Source organism: Sus scrofa, chromosome 6, assembly GCF_054392235.1.
Source record: "Sus scrofa isolate SSC_HxYL_T2T_F1_AM1 chromosome 6, Sscrofa_HxYL_maternal_Yorkshire_Landrace_v2.0, whole genome shotgun sequence".
Lineage (NCBI taxonomy): Eukaryota > Metazoa > Chordata > Mammalia > Artiodactyla > Suidae > Sus > Sus scrofa.
The window spans coordinates 173573781-173594851 of record NC_139388.1 but is presented as its reverse complement, the minus strand read 5'-3'; the positions used below and the strand labels follow the sequence as shown (position 1 = coordinate 173594851).

General features: G+C 48.3%; 1 protein-coding gene and 1 long non-coding RNA gene across 11 annotated transcripts in view; one reads left to right on the top strand and one right to left on the bottom strand.

Annotated features, from left to right (window-relative positions):
• The window catches only part of HIVEP3 (HIVEP zinc finger 3), a 494489-nt gene extending 483447 nt beyond the window's left edge, over nt 1-11042 (bottom strand). For all 7 annotated transcript variants that reach the window (XR_014808559.1, XR_014808561.1, XM_084965421.1 and 4 more), the window contains exon 1: nt 10908-11042. The gene's annotated coding sequence lies outside the window, so the exon portion shown is untranslated. The remainder of the gene's footprint in view (nt 1-10907) is intronic.
• A 163-nt stretch (nt 11043-11205) lies between these two features.
• Nucleotides 11206-19929, top strand: LOC102166432 (uncharacterized). Of its 4 annotated transcripts, none has more exons than XR_014808579.1 (4): nt 11206-12103; nt 15917-16347; nt 17401-17739; nt 18325-19929. It is a non-coding gene; the product is annotated as an uncharacterized LOC102166432 (long non-coding RNA). The 4 variants fall into 4 exon arrangements; XR_014808581.1 differs by lacking the exons at nt 17401-17739; nt 18325-19929 and adding exons at nt 12393-14901; nt 15288-15351 and having other exon boundaries at nt 11254-12103; nt 15917-16369; XR_014808580.1 differs by lacking the exons at nt 17401-17739; nt 18325-19929 and adding an exon at nt 14703-14901 and having other exon boundaries at nt 11260-12103; nt 15917-16369.
• Nucleotides 19930-21071: the final 1142 nt, after the last annotated feature.

Sequence of the window (21071 nt, the reverse complement as noted above, 5' to 3'; positions counted from 1 at the left end):
CTAAAGTGTATCTGTGAAGATTTCCTTCGGGAAGGCAAACTGGCAAAGTGGTGGGAACTTCTACATTTTCTTTATATAGAAATGTCTTTATATTTCCATAGTCTTTTTTACATTTTATTTAATTATAGTTGATTTACAATTTTGTGTTAATTTCTAACATACAGCAAAGTGATTCAGATATATATACATATATATATATATATTCTTCATATTTTTTTCCATTATGGTTTATCACAAGATACTGAATATAGTTCTCTGTGCTACACAGTAGAGCCATCTTGTTTATCCATTCTATATATGTTTGTAACTTCTAATCCCAAACTCCCAATTCATCCCTCCCTCACCTCCCCTTGACAACCACAAGTCTATTCTCTATGTCTGTGAGTCAGTTTCTCTTTCAAAGACAAATTCATTTGTGTCATATTTTAGACTGCATATATAAGTGATATCATATGGTATATGTCCTTCTCTTTCTGCCTTCCTTCACTTAGCATGATAATCTCTAGGTCCATCCATGTTGCTGCAAATAGCATGATTTCATTCTTTTTTATGGCTGAGTAGTTTTCCATCATATCAGTTTTCCATAACATATCACATCTTCTTTATCCATTCATCTGTCAGTGGACATTTAGGTTGCTTCCATGTCTTGGCTATTGTAAATAGCACTGCTATGAACATAGGGGTGCATGTGGTTTTTCGAATTATAGTTTTGTCCAGATATATGCCTAGTAGTAGGATTGCTGGATCATAGTAACTGCCATTTTCTTGAAAGATAGTTTCTGCGTGCGTAAGAGTTCTAGGTTATCAGTTACTTCATTACAGAAATCACTTCCCTGGCTTCTGGCTTCCATTGTTGGTATTGGGAAGCATGTAAGTCACTCTTTTCAAGGCAATTTGTCTTTTTTTTTTTTTTTTTTTTTTTTTTTTTTTTGCTTTTATAGAATTTTCTCTTTGCCTTTGGTGCTCTGCTTGCGAATTTTTGGCTTGATATATTTCAACAATTCTGAGAAAATGTCAGTCATTATCTTCACAAAGAGATGCTTCTGACCCATTCTTTCCTTCCTTTTTGAACCCAGTTAAATGCACATTAGAAATTTTCACTCTACCCTCCATGTCTTTTAACCTCTCTTCCCTATTTTCTGTCACGTTCTTCCCTATGCAACATTTTGGATAATTTCTGAGAACATATTATCCAATTTACTAACCTCTCCTTGACTTGATCTAATACGTTGTCTAATGGTAATCCATTAAGGTTTTTTTAATTGCAGCTTTGTATTTTTATTTCCAGAAGATCTATTCGGTCTCTTTCACACCTGCCTGGTCACTTTTCATTGTGACCTATTCCCTGAAGATATTTACAAGCTTGCTTTTATTTCTATGAGCATAATACACAGATTTATTTGTCTCTGACAGTGAAATACATAAAGAACTTGTGGGTCTCTTTCTCTCCATCAGCTACTTCTGCTAGTTCTCTCACCATGTTTTGCTTCCTTGTGTGCTTTGTTCTTTCTTACAGTACTGCTCATTGGCTGTGGAAAATGAGGAAGTGGCCTTCTTCCAGAGAAGATTTGCCTTTCATTCTTTTGATTCTTCCAGGTGTCAGGGGGTGGGATGGGGGGAGGGGGACACTAACACCTGGCACTACCTTAAACCCAATTCATGGCTTGAAGTTCTCTGAACCACGGGGAAATAAAACCATCCTCAGTATCTGTACAAAGGCTAGCCAGTGACCACAACATACCTTTTCTCCCCCCTCTGACTCTGCCCGGTACCTGAGCAACCTTCCCTGTATTGCCTAAGGTGGAAACACGGGTTTTACGTCTGGTTGCCCTCTATCCTGAATAGTTCCAGCTTTGTTTGGAGACAGTCTCCTGTGAGACTCTCCTCTCTGAGCAAGCCATGAGCTTGAGTTCTAACCCCCTTCTCCTGAAAGGCTGCTAAAACCAAAGCCCATATTTATTAGAATCCACAAACGTTCTCAGGACAAAAGCAACTTCAGCGTTCTAGCAGTTGGCCCATCTCGCTCCACTCCCACTTGACCATAGATTTTGGCCCGATGGTTCTTCTTTCTCTTCTCAGCTCTTTAGTGTTTTTCCTATTTTAAATTTTTAAAAATGTACCCAACATTTTAGTACTTTTTAGTGAAAACTCTGGTCCAAAGAACACCGTCAGAAGCAGGAGTCTCCTGTTTCCTTTCTTCGTTATCCCCAGTGAGTTCATTTTCCTTGACAGCCACGGTATGTGCATGAGTTTCCTCTAGGCGGGAGAGGGAGGGCGGCCAGGATACTCCTCCAGATAAGCTGTTTTCACAACCCAAAGGCTCTCTTCTTCCTCGTCACCAGACAGAAACTTCCTGCAAACGTGGCGCTTGCCTATGGGATGATCCAACCGGTCTTCCTGGGCTTCTGTGACTCGGACCATTGTCACGAGGGCTCTTCGATCAGCCTTACACCCAGTTTCCACAACAAGTGCCACGAGCAAGGGAGACAGCTTTTTCACATCAGGAAATACTTTTCACCTTAAAGAAGACGACTTTCCCGGTCCTTTCCAAGATCTGCTGCTGCTGGTCTCTCTCGTCGTCTCCAGGCTGCCTCCCTTCATGTCTTCCCACATGGCTTCCACCTGATGGTGTCCATTTGGGACGGTCTTTGCACACATTCTGAAGGCTACAGATTAGACTTCTCTCCTAATTTGGCTAGAAATGGAGTTTACGAGATTTCCATTATTTTCCACCTCCCTGTAGCTTTTGAAGGTTTTCAAGTGAGAAAGGGGGACGTGCCAACTACTGCAGCAACGTTTACACTCAGTGGCTGGGATCAGCCTGACTCCTCTCTCTCTCTCATATCCAATACCAAAGGCATCATCACGTCCTGTCAACTCTATTTTCAAAATCTATTCAGAACTTGTCCACTTCTTACCACCTCCATCTCTACCCTAGTCCAAGCCACCAGCGTATTTCATCTAACTATGGCACAGCCTCCTAACTAGTTGTCCTGCATACACCTTAGCTGCCTTGCAGTCTGCTCTCCATGTGACGCTCACATTTTTTCAGACATAAGCCAGACCATGTCACTCGTGCTCAAAAACCTTCCAGTGGCTTCCACTCTCACTAGAATAAAATCCAAAGTCTTAACATGGCTGCGAGGCTCTCATTCTCTCCACCTCCCTCTCCCAGGATTGCGGCAGGATAGCCACAACATCCTCAGGGCAAGCACACTCCCACCTCAGGACCTCTCCACTTGCTAAACCACTCCACCCCTAGGGTCCCTCGTGGCTCTCACCCTTTCACTTCATTCATGTCTCTGCTCACATATCACTTTGCCAGGAGGCCTTCTTCAAACAGCCTCTCTAACACAACATCACCACCCCACATACCCACTGCATGCCTCCTTACCCAGTTTTTTTCCTTCTTGGCACTTATCACCACCTGACATATTTTATACTCACTTGCTTTTTTGTTTGGTGCTGCTTTTGCCAACCAAAATATAAACTCTATGAGAACAGGACTTTAGGCTGTTTTTGTTCGCTGATGTATCACAAGCATCTAAGCGGTGGCTGCCACCATGGTAAGTACACAATAAATGTCACTGAATGAAAGCTGTGGCCACAGAGGAACCTGACTGCAGGAAGTAGAGTGAAAGCAGAGACTGGGTAGCGCCTCTGTCTCTGCTGCCATGCTGTCTCTCACCTACTCACCATCCAGCTTCTTTGCTCACTCAGTCACCTCCACATCACATTTTCAGCCTGAATCAACAAGTTCTTCTCACCTGAGTCCCTCAGCTTGGTGTCTAGATCCTAGATATCTGATTGGTCTTCCCTGGTCCAAGAACCCACCCAGCGTCCAATGAGCCATTGCTGGGAGACGGACAGGGGGTAGATGCATCTGTTCACAAGCCAAGTAGAGTCACCCTCTCCAGGCTCTCTAAAAACGGGGAAAATGCTGGGGATCTTTAATTCGGATATAGAACAAGCCTCCACCAACACACCTCTGGCACCGGCAGAGAGAATGGGCGTGACCTCTACAAGGATGCCGCTAACGAATGACTCCTTTGGAGTCCTGGCAAGTAATACAAATGAATGAAGAGGGCAGGATGGGAAAGATGGCCAACGAGGGGGTCTCTGCCACATTCAGAGTAGGGGCAGCTACTGTAACTAACTACTGCCAAGGAGGAATGTGGGTCCAGAGTTGCCAGACCTTCTGATGGTTCAAGAGAAGCCAAGAAATGTGGAGATTTGGAAGTTGTGGTGGGCAGTCTCCCACTTTGGAAGTGATGACAACGAATCCAATTTTTAAAAAATAAAACAGCTGCTGACCAAATCTGGCTCAGGGCTACCAGTGTGCAGTTCTGTTTTATACGCCAGCTCAAAAATAGGACACAGGTAATTTATCACACACACTCAAGAGTCATCTTTCCCAGGGGTTCAATGTGAAGATTTCATCAGCTGGAGTGACCAGAACCCTCGGTCCCTTTCACAGCACCTGCCCTCATCCTCACCGAGCCTGGTACGAACTCCATCAACTCTTACCATGAGAGACAAGGCTTCGCGGAAGAATTAGGGCTTTGGGATCAAACAAATTTGAGTTAAAACTCACCACTACCTCCTAGCATTCCTTAACCTCTCTAAAACTCAGTTTCCTCATCTGCAACCTGGGAATACGAATTCCTACCTGGAAGGGTTCTAAGGAATAGAAGTAAAATGCCCGATGCATAATAGAGCCACAGAGTAGATAACTCTTATTAATAGACCAGGAGCTGCCTTCCCCAGAGAAAGACGGGCTACGTGAAAATCTACCATCGGGATATAGGATATTCATAAGCGCATACCTTCTACACCTCCTTGCAGAACAGAGGGTAAAGATGCATTTAATAAGTAAAATACAGATGGAAATACAGTCAGGCAGGGCCCGGGTCTTCACACTAGTGGAGCTGCTGGTGAACCCGAGTCCAGAGGGTTGATGTTTGCAGAAAAACCAGCACTAATGAAAATGCACAGACATCAATTATCTGATTATTCAAGAACTCACAGCTTTCAGAAGCCAGTGTGTGTGTGTGTGTGTGTGTGTGTGTGTGTGTGTGTGTGTGTGTGTGTGTGTGTTACAACACAGCACTGAGTCATGTAAATGCACGCCCATTCTCCACGGCCTAAAAACTTAATCCTGGAGCTCAAGGGGACATGGCTGGGAGAAAAAAGTCCCGTTTGCCAAGTGTAAACTGCGGTGCCAACTCCAGTGGGCGTGGACTGCCAGGGGCTGAAACAGGACAGCCCTCCACCCACGATCAAAGGCGGGGGAGCAACTGCGCCCAAAGAGAACTCACCCCCACCCCGCCCTGCGCTTTCCAGCCCAGCAGGGAGCCAGGCCCAGGCAGGAGGGCTACAGAGGACGTACTCAGAGGGTCCCAACACAGGAAAGGGGTGATTCTGAAAAGGAACATGCAGGTGAAGCTCCCCCCAGACCGAGAGGACCCAGGACGGCAGAAACCAGAAACCCTTTCTACCGGCAGGGACCTCGAAGGAGGCTTCTCCACGCGAGAGGTTTAAAAAGAAAGGCCCACACTGTGCGATTAGAAGCATGTCCCAAGGGCCATCCCACCCTCCAGAGAAAGCACTGCCCAGACATAGATCCCAGGAGGCCGGGACCCCTGGCATCTGTCACAGAACCTGCCCACTGTCACTCTGCATCTCAACGTTCCCGTGTGTGAAATGGGAACGATATCAACCCCTCCTCTGCCAGATCATCACAAAGGACGGAGGCCTTCCCACGGGGGCACAGCAGAAACAAATCCAACTCGGATCCTTGAGGATGCAGGTTTGGTCCCTGGCCTCGCTCAGTGGGTCGGGGATCCGGCGTTGCCCTGAGCCGTGCTGTGGGTCACAGATGCGGCTCAGATCCCCTGGTGGCTGTGGTGTAGACCAGCAGCTGTAGCTCTGATTCCACCCCTAGCCTCGGCACTTCCATATGCCACGGGTGCGGCCCTAAAACACAAAAATAAAAATAAAAAAAATAAAAGAACTAAATATGTTTATTTACATCAAGAGCCTCAAAGAGTTGACACATAATAATTGTTCAATAAATGTTACGTTACTAGTCTCACCAGGGGAAAAAAACGTTTTTTTTAAGAAAAGGAAAGGGCCTTGTCTCTGATCACCGGTGAAAACCTGAGCTCCTCCACCCGCGATGTGCCAGGCCTACCCCTCAGGCCCACACGGCTGTTATAATCATGCATGTCCATTATCAGCTTCTCCCTGGAGAGAACCAAGCACCGGAAAATCACTTATCTTCATTGCCAAAGCCTCCCCTGATAGGCAGGCCATCAGTAATTATTTAAGCTATTTTCTGGATTTTAAAAAGGGGGCGGGGGGCGGGGGGGAGTCTAACATGGGTGGCGTATAGATCAAGCCTGGACGGGAGCCGAGAGTTGGTGAAGGGGGCATTGGGTAAATAGGAGTTCACTGTATGCTTTTCTCCATTTGTGTGTATGTTTAATATTTTCCATACTAAAAAATGCTTTGAGAGAAAGGTTGCGGGTGGACCCAGTGACGACCTGAGAACCCAGCCCCGTGCTCTTCCCTCTCCACTCTGTGTCCGGACACAGCAGAAGCCAAGCCGGGCTCGGACCAACAGCCTCCAGGGTTCCTGCGCTCCCGAGGCAGACACTGTACCTTCTAAGCCCGACACTCGGTGTCCTCAACAAAACCACCTTTGGAAAAGTCCCTAGAACTTTTCAAAATGATTCTGGCAGGACCCAGCTTCCCCCTCCTCCCGCCCTTGGCCTCTAAACCCCACCAATTACCCCTCCAGCCTGTCCCACGACAAGAGCCTCTGCTTCCTGCTGCAAACTACTGTGTTGAGCAATCCAGTTATTGAAATAGCTCCTGGGTGGCAGACCAGAGCCTGGGTTCTGGAGGCTTGTGTAGTTGCTTCTCCTCCTGCACGTTAGCAGGGAGGGTGCTATCATCACTTCTCAGCAGTCAGGAACACCTTATATTTGCCTTTTGCTTCCGCTTCCCTCTAACCTCAGCGTGCTCCTTAAGAAGAAAACACGTTTCACCTCTAAAGTGGAGTTTTTCAACCCCAACTCTATGAACAATTCGGGCTGAACAATTCCTTATTTGGGGGGCTGGGCTGGGCATTTGCGATACTCGGCAGCTCCCCAGGTCCCTGGCCACTGGATGCCCTTGGCACAGAGGCTGCCCCCAAGTCGTGACCACCAAAAATGTCTTCAGACATTGCCAAGTGTCCTGAAGGGCGAAATTGCCCTTGGTTAAAAGCCACTGGTCTAGGGAGTTCCCTGGAGGCTCAGCAGGTTAAGGATCTGGCGTTGTGGACTGCTGTGGTGCGGGTTCAGTAGGTGGCATGGGAATCTCCACATGCTGTGGGCACAGCCAAAAACAAACAAACAAACAAACAAACAAACCACCAATCTAAAAGACAACGAAAAACCAAGACCAATATTGTCCCAGCACAAAAAAAAAAAAAAAAAAGAAAAGAAAAAGAAAGGGGGGGGTTATACCGTTTCTTCCCATTGCATTATTAGACAATAATTTCTTTTTTCTTTTTTTTTTTTTTTTTTTTGCTTTTTAGTGTCAAACCTGAGGCATAAGGAAATTCCAGGCTAGGGATCGAATCAGAGCTGCCGGCCCCCACCAGCAACGCCGAACCACATCTGTGACCTACACCACAGCTCACGGCCACACAGGATCCCCGACCCACTGAGCGAGGCCAGGGACCAAATCCATGTCCTCACGGATGCTGGTTGGATTCGTTTCCACTGCGCCACAATGGGAACTCCCTAGACGATATGTGTACATTTATAAATTTGTAAATATGAGCACTGAAGAAATGTCACAGCCAGAAACACATCAAGAAACAAAGGAAAGGGAACTGACAACATGCACAACTATTTTTTCCTGTCGTTGTGGCTCCCTGGGTAAATCCTCTCTGTTCCCTCCAAATTATCCTGTTTCCCTGTCGACGTGGTGATGGAGGCACAACCAGCCCTCCTTGAAGCGCCACACAGTCTGCCCTGGAAGGAAAACTCCTGATCTAATGACTCTCGCAGCCCTGCAGTCTGTGGGCTCGGCAGCACCTATCAACAGGTGCCCAAAGGTTCCCAGAGAAATCAGAAGAAAGCCTCATACACAGGTCCTGCTGGAATAGTTTCGAATACCTCCAGCTTCCCGACATGACCCAGACGCACAACCCACGGCTAAAGGAGCGGTGTGAAAGGTGGCAACACCCGAGGGGAAACAGTATATTCTACTTCTTCATTAGGCAGAGGGAGTTTCCCATGGTGCATCCCCTCTTGAGAAGAAAGAAAATCTATTTTCCGGTCTGCACACATTTAGACGCTGGCCCCCGTCTAGGATACAGCTTTGGAGTCGACACACAAAGCTGTCTCTCTTCTTCACCCCACTGGACTTCCCAGGTCCACTCCCAATGCCCCCCAAACCGGGGAAGAGGCTGACAAGCTCCTCCTCTCTGATGCTTGTGTTCAGGCAGGGGCCGGGCACAGGGGCTTCTGTCTTGTTGGGCCCAGTCCTTCTGCGATCCCAGGCGCGGGTCCTCTGGTCCTTCTCCATGACACATACATACGTGCACACACACACACACACACACACACACACACACTCACCTGCAACCCCCAACTCGTCTGATCCCTGATCTTACACTGTGCTTCAGGGAGGAGGACATTTAATTCTTACATGCAGGGACGCATCTCTCCAGCTCCTCAGGAGGCGAAGGCTACTTAGTTCATCTGCAGGGAGATCAGGTACCCTGCTCAAAATGACAGCTTCGTTGTTGACAGAGTGAAGACCAGAAGGAGAACTGCTGACCCAGGGTCAGCTCTCACACCCTACGTGCTCTTCTCCCCACAGTGCTGCGTGTACACAGGCAGCAGGTGCAAATAAATATTTGCTGGGGAAAAAAAATAACCTACAAAGGCAGGCTAGGCCAGTGGTTAGGCACCTGGATGCTGAGGTCAGCTGCCTCCTTGCCTTAGGATGTGGCTGTCCTTTCCTTAACTATGTGACCTCAGTCAGTTAACTGGGCCCCATTTTCATCATCTGAAACTGGGGAAATATTAGGGTTGTTGTGAGAATCAGCGAAGTTAATATCTGTAAAGCACCCAAAACAATGTCTGGCATATATGCCAACCAAACCAGCGCCATAGCTCTCATCCGTCTTAAAATTTAGGCTGGCAAATCAAAACTCAATCTTGTTAGCTCTGTACCTTGTTCAAGGAGAAATCAGCATGGGGGCAAAATTCACACATTATTAGGTCCACACAAAACTCAAGTGACACAGTGACTGAGATCCCCCCCACAAGGAGGGATGACCCCATAACGACCTCACAGATCAAACACATTGTAACGCCTATTGCCCCAAAGAATAAAAACTGTAACAACCTCCAGCAGTAATTATCCAAGTACAGAGGGCTGCAGATCTGAGGGAGAACTGTTTTTGCCATGATAATATTTCACGGAAATGGCTGCTTCTACACGAAAAGTACTGGTGTTGCAGAGCTGGCATGCTAATAGAAAGATTATTATAGAAACACTATTAAAATGAATTAGATATTATTAAAGATTCAAAACTACAACAGTGCCTGATTTCAAGCCCTATTGCTTAATGGGCAGATGAAAGTGCTAATTAAGCCCACTCGTAGAGAATGCCCCTGGGCAGGTCCGTAAACCCAGGCGGCAAGAGCTCTGTGGACTAATTGAGGAACGAGGAACCGCCACCCAGTTGGATACAGTCCTACCAAGAAGATGGGGAGGGGACAGGAAGATCCTAGCTTTTCTGCACAGGAGGGTAACCTGGTAAAGCAGACAACTATCCAGACTTAGGTGGACCGCAGGTTTGGGTGTTTTTCCCTTAACTGCTTTGTCAGCAGCACTTCTAATTGCTCTGCACTTAAGCGAAGAAAACCGAATAATCCACCATAGATTGGAGGCCCTTAATAAACAATACAAGCAAGGAGAGGCAGCGAAAGCATCGCCTTTAACACCCAAGCCTTCTCAGGCAACCAGAAGACACTGAATAGCTCTCCCTGCAGCACCTTGGCCAAAAGCATCTCTCACCGCAAACAGCCTAAAGCTTCAGTGGTTCTTAGAGAGTTGCTAGACTAAAGGCATTAGCCATGCGTTTCAGGGTCTATTTTGCTTTCCCACCTTGTTAATTAGCTAATCAGGGACGGCAAAGCGCCTCCCAAATATACAGTGTCAGGAAAATGCTAAGTAAATTCGCCTACATGTTCTGCCAAAGCTCAATTAGGAAGGGTGGAAGAGGGGAGGCTGAGCTGGCCCCAGAAGGCTGCAAGCTAGGGGCACGGCCCGCTAATACTCAGGCCGAGACCCGTGCGCCCTGCGTCAGCCTCCCGCCCCGGAGCAGGGCTCTCGGCAGGACTTCTGGAGAGGAAACCTGGACCAGGGCCACCGCCGGGGCAAAGGCAACGCTGCTCGCTAGGCGCATCCTCGCTGCCCAACCTCCCTCTCCCCACGTCTCACAGATGTCAACAAACCCGGACCACAAAGTGAAACTTTCCGGGCCCCCTCTGTCGCGCTGGGTATCGGTCCTCCGCCTGGGAGCGAGGCGCGGGGACAGGTGTGGGACCGAGGCTCGGGAGAGGACCCCCGCCCCCAGCGATTGTGTAATCGGCCCAAGAGGGGGGTGCTAGGAACCAGCCCCACGCGGGGATGCGGAGGCGCGGCCCGGGGACCCGGCTGCGGGCGCGGCGCCCGGAGGTGTGGGGGGGATGGGGAGGACTGTCGTCCCGCCCCCCGGGACCGCCCCCGGGCGGCAAGGGTAGCAGCGGCGCTGACACAGCCCGGAGGGGGCGCCCGCGCTGCAAACCGCTGCCGAACAGGAGGACGCGATGGCTCGGCACCGCGGCTGGCCTTACCTGCGCGCCGGGCCGGCACGGCGGGAGGCAGCTCGGGATGCCGGGGCGGCGGGCAGCGGGCGGCAGCGCTGGCAGCCACCCGGGCCACCGCATGTAAGGAACCGCGGCGGCGGCGGCGGCGGCGGCGGCGGGCGCGGGACTGACAGCCCCAGGCTCCGCCTCCAGGCCCAGGGCCCCGCCCCCTCGGCGGCCGCGCGGTTGGCCCCGCCTCCTCCGCCTACCGCCGGGGTCAAGCTCGGTCCACCGGCCGAGAGGGCGGGGGCCCACGTTTCCTATTGGTCCGGGAGATAACCGCCCCGCCCACTCTCCCGCCCCCGCCTTGGCGGCGAGGCGGCGCGTGCGCGGTGGCTGCAAAAGGGCAACTGCTGAGCGCTGGTGTTCTTGGTCCCCCCTCCGCTGGAACGACCGCGGGCCCTGGATGGCCTGCAGAACCAGGAAGTTAAGATTCGGAGTTCACGGTGAATTGTCTTATTCACCTGGGAATGAGTCTACGGGACTAAAACAAACCGCCTCGAGCTAGGCTCTAACCAGAGACCTCAAAACTAGAAACTGCAACAGAAAGCGAACCACTGGCCCGGACGCATCCACGCGCTGGATTCCGCTCCCTGGTCACTTGGTGTGATGTGTGTGCAGAGGGTCAAGTAGTTGTGAACAGAGGTTAGGGCATTCAGATTGTGCCAGCTGAGAAAGTGAGAAATGCTGAAGAAAGCAGCCCTTCTGGAGTTCCCTGGCGGCCTAGCGGTTAAGGATTTCGCATTGTCATTGCTGTGGCTCGGGTTGGATGCCTGGCTGGGGAACTTTCCCATGCTCAGCAGGGCCAAAAGAAAAGGAAAATAGACTTTCTCCAGCGCCTCTTCCTTCTCCCCACTCCCATCGCTGTATCTCCCACCTTACCCTCTGCTGGTTCCTGCACCCTCAGCCGGTAAACAAGACCAAGTCTCTCGCAACAAGAATCACCTGAGACCCGGCAATTCCACTCCCAAGTATTATTCAAGGGAATTGGAAACATATCTGCGCAAAGACTTGTACACAGATGTCATTGCGTATCCATAATGGCCAAAGAGTGGAAACAATTGAATGTCCATCATTTGATGAATGGATAGAGCAGTTACGGTTTAGCCATACTCTGGCGTTTCATTGGGCGGTGAAAAAGAATGAAATAGTGATCCATGCTCTAATATGGGCAAACCTGACAAGTAAGTGAAAGAAGCCAGGAACAAAGATCATGTTCTATGAATCCATTTGTATGAAGTGTCCAGAACAGGCAAATCTATAAAGGCCGGAAGCGTATTAATGGCGTTTAAGGGCTGGGGGAAGGGAAAATGGAGAGTGACTGCTAATGGGCCTGGGGTTTCCTCTGGAATGTTCTGGAATGAGATAGGAGTGATGATGTACAACTTTGTGCATATAACAAAAACAACTGGATTTTATTTTTTTTACTCAACATGTTTATTTTTATAATGATTTTTATTTTTTCTATTATAGGTGGTTTACAGTGTTCTCTCAATTTTCTACTGTTCAGCAAAGTGACCCAGTCTCACACACACACACACATTCTTTTTCCCACATTATCCTCCATCATGTTCTATGATAAGTGACTAGATACAGTTCCCTATGCTATACAGCAGGATCTCATTGCTTATCCTCTCCAGATGCAGTACTTTGCATCTGTTAACCCCAGATTCCCAGTCCATCCCACGCCCTCCCCCTCCCCCTAGGCAACCACAAGTCTGTTCTCCAAGGCCATGAATTTCTCTTCTGGGGAAAGGTTCATTTGTGCCAAATATTAGATTCCAGATATGTGATATCATATGGTATTTGTCTTCTCTTTCTGACTTACTTCACTTAGTATGAGAGTCTCTATTTCCATCCATGTTGCTGCAAGTAGCATTATTTTGTTCTTTTTATGGCTGAGTAGTATTCCATTGTGCATATATACCACGTCTTCTTAATCCATTCATCTGTCAGTGGACATTTGGGTTGTTTCCATGTCGCAGCTATTGTGAATAGAGCTGCAGTGAACATGCGGGTGCATGTATCTTTTTCAAGCAAAGTTTTGCCTGGATGTATGCCCAAGAGTGGGATTGCTGGGTCGTATGGTAGTTCTATATTTAGTTTTCTGAGGTACCTCCATACTCTTTCCCATAGTGGTTGTACCAATTTACATTCCCAACAACGGTGGGGGGGGGTCCCTTTTCTCCACACCCCCTCCAGCATTTGTTATTTGTTGACTTGTTAATGACGGCCATTCTGACTGGTGTGAGGTGGTACCTCAAGGTAGTTTTGATATGCATTTCTCTAATAATCACTGATGTTGAGCATTTTTTTCACATGCTTGTTGGCCATCTGTATACCTTCTTTGGAGAAATGTCTATTCAGGTCCTTTGCCCATTTTCAAATGGATTGTTGATTTTTTTTTGCTGTTGAGTTGTATAAGTTGTTTGTATATTTTAGAGATTAAGCCCTTGTCAGTTTCATCATTTGAAACTATTTTCTCCTATTCTGTAGGTTGTCTTTTTGGGTGTTTTGTTTTTGTTTTTGTTTTTTCCCTATGGTTTCCTTTGCTGTGCAAAAGCTTGTCAAAAAACCACTGAATTTTAACAGAGTGCATTTTATGCTATTTCAATTCTATCTCATTTAAAAAAAAAAATCAAACTACAATTTTAAAGAACACAGCTAACTCCCTTGAAGCTGTACCCCTTCCAGTTACCATGCATTTCCCCAGCCTTTCTCAGCCGAGATTCTTGCAAGGATGATTTGCGTGTTTTTAGTCCTACTTAACTCATCTTGCATTTATATATTATTTCCCTAGAAGGTGGCCTCTACCTGCACTAGAGCTCAAAGCTTTTCTCCTTAAATCCTTCGGTTTTCTATGACCCTGAGCATTCCTGGTTCTCTCCCTTCTCTCCTTTCTTTCTGTTTTTCTACCTTCGTTTCCATAGTAGACCTGTTTTATATATTGATGTTTTCCATGGCTCCCCCCCAAATCCTTCCTAGACTGTATCATCCATGTCCATGAGTTCAGTTACTGCGCCTCAAATTCCTATATCCCCTGATGTCCCACAGGTTTCTCAAACTCGATGTGTCCTAAGCAGTTTGTCATCTTCCCTCCCCTGCTCTACCTTCTCTCTCATACTGTCACTGCATGGTAGGATCCTTCCCCCCTCTTCAAGTCAACCACCAGTCTTCATTCCATAAGTCTTCTTAATCCCATGGTTCTTCTCTAGTGGGCCGGCCACAGCTCTGCTCCGCACTGTATCATCTTTCGCCTTTTAATTCCCTCCATCTTTCGTCTCCTTCAAATCTAGCTCCCAAACAGCTTTGAGGTGGATGCCCACTGCTTTAGCTGGCACCGCTAGCATTTGTCTTTCTTAGGCTAGTGGTGCCTTGATTTTGCTGTTGCGTTAGGAACCCACCCTCCCCCATGAGATTCAGGCTTGGCGAGACTGCCAGTCCAGATGCTGACTTTACCTGGTTCAGCCTGGGTGTGCCCTCATGCTGGGGCAGTACAACATGCTTCATCTGGAATTCGAATCCTGGGCAGAGTGATATAAAAACTGAAGGTGGTTGGACCTGTTTCCCCAGCCCAGGAGACTGCCAGTAAATTCCCGATATTTCTGTCCTGGGAACTCCTTCAGAGCCTGGATTCTGCAGCTTTTCCTTCAGTTTTCTGAATGATCCCACGGCTCTCCAGTGAACTCCTTTTTTGGAAGTTAACCAGGGTTGCCTATAACCATAGAACCTGACAGATGTAGACATATGTCTAGGACTCAAACCATGTCTTTCTCTACTTAGAACTGTTTGAAGGCATCCTGTCACCCGAAGAGACTCTGAGGATCATGACCCAGCCCTGTCTGCCCCTCCCGCATCTCCTCGCCCCACTCCCTGCCTGGCGCATCCGAATTACTTGGAGTTTCATGGAAACTGGCTGAGAGAGGTCACGTGCCTTCGCGAGTCTTCTCCGAGTAGACTAGCCTTTCCTCTCTTCCCCTAGGTAACTTCAACCATCCTCTGAGGGGGTCTCCTCCTTCGCAGAGCCTTCCCCAGCTCTCCGGGTTCCCAACACCCTGCTTCCTCTGTGTTTTCAAAGCACCCTCTTCTTCCAGATATTACTGAATGCAATGTAGCATTTTTCTTATCCATTGAATTAAGCCTCTCCCACTTGTCATGGAGCTCCTCGAGAGCCATGCCCTCCTCTTCCTCATCCTCAGTGCCTAGCTTGGTGCCCGGCACATAGTAGGCACTCAGAGCCTGCCTTCCTTCCTTCTTCTTTGCCTCTGTAATTCCTGAATAAGTGACTGGGATCTCATTGGGGGACATTAGCAAGCATTTTTCCCAGAAAAATGAAAGCAAAACTTCAGGCCAAAACATCTCATACAGGTCGCCCCAAAACCATTATTTCACCTACAAAATGTCTTCCAGCCAGAAGACAACTAAAACCTCGGTAAGACAAAGGACATGAATTTCAATGATATAGCTCTCTTTTTTTGTCTTTTTGAGCTCTCATCTTTAAAATCTACTTGTTCTCCCCTGAAAGCCTTCATGGCTTACTAAGATGCAAAATTAAATAACTCAAACAATTGTACTCATTATCGTAACTAAAGAGCAAGGTGTGTTTGGGCTTATTTGTAATCACAGCTGAAGAATAACCTGAACCTAACGAGCAGCTCCAGAGTTCCACTTCAATGTCTGTTGGGAAGCACAGGCTGCCTTAGGAGGGTTATGTAACCATCCATATGCAGCGGCTGAGTGAGGAGAGCCAGGCTCTAGTTTCACCCTGGCCACACGCATCTACGTGACCTCGGAGCGTTCGCTGCCCTCGGATGCTTGCAGTCAGCCTCTTCAGGATCCCTTTCTCCACTGTCCCACCATCAGAACCACAACGTTTCTTTGGAAAACCACTTTTTTCTCCATTCTAATCCATGGGGTCTTGCTTAACCTGACCTCAAACTCCAGGAGCCAGGCCTGAGTCCCATAAAGCAATCATTCCGTTTTCTCTCTTTTCAAAGGCGGACATGAAACCCGGTCAAGGCAATGAGATTTGAGAAGACATTTCCAGGGCTTCTGACAAAAAGATTCCTCTCTGCTATATAGCTTCTATCAATGATGTAAGGTCTAGAATTAATGCAGCCACATGTGACAACAAGGATGGAGACTAAATTACCAGACAGTGAAGGAATCCTGAGAAAGGCAGAATGGGAAACTGGAAAAGGAACAGAACCTCAGTTACATTGTTGAGCAGTGAGCAGCTAGATCAAGACACACCTGAAGCTCTTCCTCCATACTTGCCAGTTATATGAGCCTCTTGGATAAATAATAATTGAATTGAATAAATTCCCTTCATTGTTGGAGCTTAGTTTTCTGTCTATAACTCAAATTGTCCTAACAATACCACTTAGCAATCTCTGTGGGCCTCCATTTTCTCATAAATGAAATAAAGGTAAAAATTCTGCCAGCTCTCATAGCCTGTGTGTCTCAAAGGATTAATATACTTATAAAGATGTAAGTGCATTGTGATTTACTAGTAAGCACTAAGGAAAACAAGACTTTAGTTTACCCCAGCCAAAGATAGCTGAGACTAGCAATGCACACAAAAAGCTTTCCTCTTCGGCCTAGACCCCCAGTTACCCTGATCTCTCTCCTCTCCCTCTACGTCAGCCACTCGTTCCTACACCCTGAGAACAGTTAGTTGGGGAGGGGTGATCTGGGAAGGAGGAACATAGCGGGCCCCGCTTTAGAGGGCTGCACATTCTCCTTGGTGATGCCCCTGGCCTTGGACCCCTTGTTCAGATTCTGGCCTCGTCTACCCAGTCTCTTTGACCTGAGCACCCCCTGTGCCTTCTCTCTCTCCCCAGCTCTGACCTCAAGAGTTGCATGTTTCGCTTGCCAGCCTCTCCTCACGTCTGCATTCCCAGCACTGGCCACCTTCAATCAGCTGGAAGCAATGATGTATTAGCCAGCAACTCCAGAGCACAGATTCGTTTATCTGTAGAAACAGAGCCTAGAGGAAGGATACCGAGATGGTTATTTAGTGGAGGAGAGTCACTTAATAAAAGAGATTAAGCACCTTAGAAGCCCGAAGGGTTGAGCAAATTGTTTAATACACTGCACCAGCAATTATGTGTGAAAGGTTCCATATACAGGATATGCGGCTCATTTAAAAGAACGCATTTCGACGTGCAATTGCAGTCAACATCCTAATTTGAAAAGGCACTGCCTGGGTCCCTGTTGGGTATTTTGCCCTGGGACGCTGGAGCCATACCTGAAGGCACTGGGCATCCCAGGAAGAGGTGGTGTGGAAAGAATCCGGGTGGCTTTCCCGGACATGGAAATTAAGAGCCTGTTGCGGATCAGGTTTGTTCTTTGTTCTGGCTTTGCGACATTCCTGGAAAAAGACAGATCATCAGCACAGTTTTGATTGATTCATTTAACATTTTATGACCAGGTAACCTTTGCAGACAGAGATAACATAGACAATGCACCTATTCTTCAGGTGAGCAGGAGCGGGGACGGGAATGGATCCTGGATCACGCAGGTTGCAGCCCTGGCCGTTCTGAACAGAAAACCCACCAGCAAGGGAGTCCAAATACGACAGTCTCTAGGGATCCGCCTCCCAGAGGGAGAATAAAGCAGAGAGGGTGGAGCGTGGATACAGGAGCATAAACAGAATAATCGGTTCACTCCACCCCGCTTACCGTCAGTTTCCATTTTTGCCTTTCATTCGAGTAATGAAAATCTCATCCCAAACACAAGGCGACGCAGGTGTCATCAGCCTCTGTGCTGTTATTGACGTCATCCCCAGTGTACTCCCACCTGAAACCTAAATTCTGACGTGAGTACTTTATACTCTTCATGTAAAGTCGTAGGGAAAGGGGAGGGGAGAGAATGAATGAGCATAAAATAAATACGGCTACTGTAGTCAGCACTTTTGTAGCCTGTCACGAGGCCAGAGGTCAAGGTCATGACTTCCTTCTTCGATTAGCCAGTCTGTGCTCACCTGACCCTCTACCGGCTCCTCAGCAGGTTGGGAGACCCAAACCTTCATCTCAAAGTAACTGAGCCCTGACTAGTCCTCTCCGTATTGGGTTACTAGTTTTCCACTGAACTGTATTATGGGGGTAAAAGTTCTAAGAAGTGGCCCCGTGAATCCCGTGGGTTCCAAGCAGAGTCTTCTCAGCCCAGGTGCACAGCAAAAACCCACTTTCCCCCCGAGAGCCAGGACAGTGACCCACATGGCCAGGGACAAGCTCAGCAGAACCACAGCTGCATTCCTTGCTGGGAACATTCCACCCTCAGAACCTACACGGCAAACCTGTCAAGTTGGAGACTGTGCAGAAGGGAAGGAAAGTTTTACTAAGTGGCGCGTTCATTGTCCTTGTTAGAAGGGCCACTCCTAACTCTTCCCTTTGGTTCCTAGCCCACGTGGTCTCACTCCGGAGACAACGCCAGCTACTGAAACTGGGTTGAAGCAGACACTGCCTCCTATGGGGAGCTCAAGCCCAGCATGGCATCGCATCCCAGCTGCCTGCTGGCCCTTCGCTACCGACACCTTAGAAGCCCGTCTTTGAAGATGACAGGCAGGCCGTGCTTCTCCTGAGTGACAGCGTGGAGCAGAACTGCCTGCCGGCTCCAGAACGGTTACGTGCGAGGGGGACACAGGCCTGTATTCTTTCAGCCCTCCTCTTTGGGCGTCTCTTTGACTCTAAGATGGCATCATGGCTGTTAGCACTAAATGTGACTGAATTGCATATTTTAAAAATGGCTAAAATGGTGAATTTTATGTTATGTGAATTTTATGACAATAAAAATAATAGGCGGTTAGACTTTATTTTAATCGGAGAGAGAAGACACTCGAGAGTTCCAGGGTGAAGCTGGCGGAGACTGAACAGAGCTGGAGGAGAAGTATTTATCCTTGGGGTCCTTCTTGGGTGGGGACGGACGCGGACAAAGGAAGGGGAGAGGAAGGTGGCGGAGAGGATGCTGAGTCCAGGAAGGGGGTCAGGGAGAAGGCCCCCTGGCCACGTACCTTTCCTGGATTCTCCTGAGGACATGGATCTTCCGTGGGTTTTGTTCATCATTTATTTCTGATTACTCGGCATTCCACCACCTTCTTACCTGGGGAGAATTCAAAGTGAGGGGTTGTGGGAGGCGCTGGGAGGAACCCTCCTTTACAAGTCTTGGTGGCAGGCAGGGACCTTCCTCCCAATGCTCAGTCTGAAAAGGTCAGAGATGCTCCCTCTCCGCCCTGCTCCCCCACCTGTTAACCACGCTGGACCCTAGTCATCTGACCAGCCTCAGCTGATGAGATATTCCTTCTGGGACTTGGACTCATGGAGAGCGATGCGAAGACACGAAGGCGGGTGAGAGACCCCTCGTGACAGCCAAGCCCAAGGATGAGCGTTCACGGCAGCAGCAGTGGACAGAGTGTGGGGCTTTGGCCCTGAGTGTCACACTCACCTTGAGAGTGACCTTGGCTGTGGCAGCCAAGGCCCACCCTCTTGTTCTGGTGATCTTCCAAGGCTGATTCACCAGCCTCCCTTCAATTCTCAAGCTACCTAATATCCTTCCAACAAATTCCTCGACTGCTTGAGTTAGCCAGAGCTTGTTTCTGTCGCTTGTAACTAGGAACCCTGGTACACGGATGTAGCTGGACGGCCTCCCTTCCAAACAGAAGATGTGGTGCATTTCAATTAAATGCAGAATTGAAGTGCTGACTATACCTTCTTCTTGTGTGTGAGTGTGTGTATTTTACCTCCTACATTTCAGATGTGAAACCAAAATGCATTTCCGTGCACTGACTTATTGTTACTATGGCGATAGGCAGAAAGAGCATCGCTCTAGCAATTAGAAGACCAGGCCACACTGGGAGAGCATCCTTGGGCAAGTCAGTTTCTTCTCTACGAGGGCCGACATGGTCTGCGAGCCCTTCTCTGGTGCTTGAAATTCTGTGATTCGGGAAATGCAATGGAAATAATTTATATGAGCACTGTGCCCAGGAAAATAAACTATTTTCTCTCACAAAGAGGCTCCGTCTGGGTCACTGTCGTACAATAAAAACCACCTCAGTTGTCAATCTTTACTTCATCTATTAAATAATGCACAGCCTCGTAGACAAGCCACAGAAGTTAACACCAGCCTCATCTCACTGTGGCGTGTGCCTTCTGCAATAATAAGACTAGTGAGAGCTCAGTCTTGGAGATCTTATTTACTCCCTGCAATGAGCCTGTGAGGCAAGTGCTCTTATTACCCCCATTTTACAGATGAAGGAGCAGAGGCACAGAGAGATTAGGGAACTTGCCCAGGGGCCGCGCAGCTAGTAGGTGACAAAGCCAGGATTCAGACTCAAACTTTCTGGCTCCAGAATTTCCAACTTACATCTGCATGTGTGCTACGTTATTCACACAACATAAAATTCACGGTTTTAGCCATTTTAAAGCACACAATTCAGCGGCTTGCAGTACACCAGCAGAATCCATGCTTTTAATGACTTAACCTTATAGTGCCAAAACTACATACGTCATCAAGTAAATAAATCCAAGTTACCATCGGTTTTACAAAAGCAGTCATTTCTTTCGTCCACTCACCTGAATTCGATGGAATTTCCAATGACGATTATAGAACGATCGTGTGATTCACAGAATTAGGTAGCTTTCTGTTTCTAGTCCACTCCTTGCATCTGCGAAGGCTGCATCGAATCTTCACCAACCTTGAAAAATGAGTTTTCATCACAAGTGTGTCGGCATGGCCGAGTGGTCCAGGGTGCCAGCCTCAAGATTGGTGGAAGATGTAGCAGGGCAGGCCCACACTTCCTCCGAGCCTTGCCCCGCCGTTTAACGACCTCCCACCTCCACAAAGTCCTGCCCGCCAGCCTCTTTCACACCTGGCAGCTTTCGACTTTATTCTGACCTTGGGGACCGAGGAGCAGGTGTTGGAGAAAGAGGGCCCGCATTTCCTCCGAGAGATCTTCATGCGGACTGAGCATCTGCGTCGCCAAGGCCTGACTGTGCGCAGCCTCGGCTCAATCACCAGTACTGCTGGGCAGTCTCTCCGGCGACAGTCGTTTCCTCCACGACTATTGGTGACACTTGTTTTGTGGCAGGTGCTGAGTTGAGCCCTGGAAGCAGAGAGGGTTGGAGGGTCACGGGTGGGTATGGAGCCAGTGGC